The sequence below is a fragment of the Mandrillus leucophaeus genome, unplaced genomic scaffold, assembly GCF_000951045.1.
Source record: "Mandrillus leucophaeus isolate KB7577 unplaced genomic scaffold, Mleu.le_1.0 Scaffold374, whole genome shotgun sequence".
NCBI classification, from domain to species: domain Eukaryota; kingdom Metazoa; phylum Chordata; class Mammalia; order Primates; family Cercopithecidae; genus Mandrillus; species Mandrillus leucophaeus.
The window spans coordinates 1,998,312-1,999,362 of record NW_012103965.1 but is presented as its reverse complement, the minus strand read 5'-3'; positions in this window follow the sequence as shown (position 1 = coordinate 1,999,362).

Genomic DNA, 1,051 nt, shown 5'->3' with positions numbered 1-1,051 from the left:
AACAGAGTGAGACTCCTAAAAAAAAAAAAAAAAAAAAAATCAGACCTCACTTTGCATAAGCAGTTAAATGTGATGCATAAATTTTGAAAAAAAATCTGTGAATGATCACTTCCAGAAAGTGCCTTGAAAAACCTCTAGCGTAATTTAGTTTTGAATTAGAACTTTGGTGTAACAAGTGAAAGTTGATTTGCATTTAAATTCTTTCCAAGTACAGAATCAGGCTTTTTCACTCTTGCTGCTATTTAAATTTTAAAGTTTGAGTATTTTTCTTTCCTGTTACATAATGACTGGTTATTTCTCTCTATGAGCTAAGAATGATCCAGATGTTGCCTTCTGTATTCACTTAGCCATGAGGTGTGTGTTTCTGTTTTGTTTTTGAGGCAGGTTCTCACCATTGCCCAGGCTGGTTTCAAACTCCTGGGTTCAAACAATCCTTCTGCCTCAGCCTCCTGAGTAGCTGGGATTACAGGCTTGAGCCACTGTGCCTGGCTCATGAATAGTTATTTTTCATTTCTAAACGTTCTATTTTTTTTCAAGTCTGTATACTCTTTTCCTATCACAAATTCTCATGCCTGTAATTCCAGCACTTTGGGAGGCCGAGGCAGGTGGATTGCTTGAAGCCAGGAGTTTGAGACCAGACTGGGCAACACGGCGAGAATCCATGTCTACAAAGAAACTTTTTTGAAGTGAGCCAGGCGTGATGGTACACGCCTGTAGTCCCAGCTACTCAAGAGGCTGAGGCAGAAAGGTCACTTGAGCCCCGGAAATCGAGGCTACAGTGAGCTATCATCATGTCACTGCACTCCAGGCTGGGTGACAAAGTCAGACCCGGTCTCAAAAAAAATAATAATTAAAAAAATAATAAAAGGCCAGGCGCGATGGCTCACGCCTGTAATCCCAGCACTTTGGGAGGCCGAGGCGGGTGGATCACGAGGTCAGGAGATCGAGACCATCCTAGCTAACACGGCGAAACCCTGTCTCTACTAAAAATACAAAAAATTAGCCAGGCGTGGTGGCGGGCGCCTGTAGTCCCAGCTACTCGGGAGGCTGA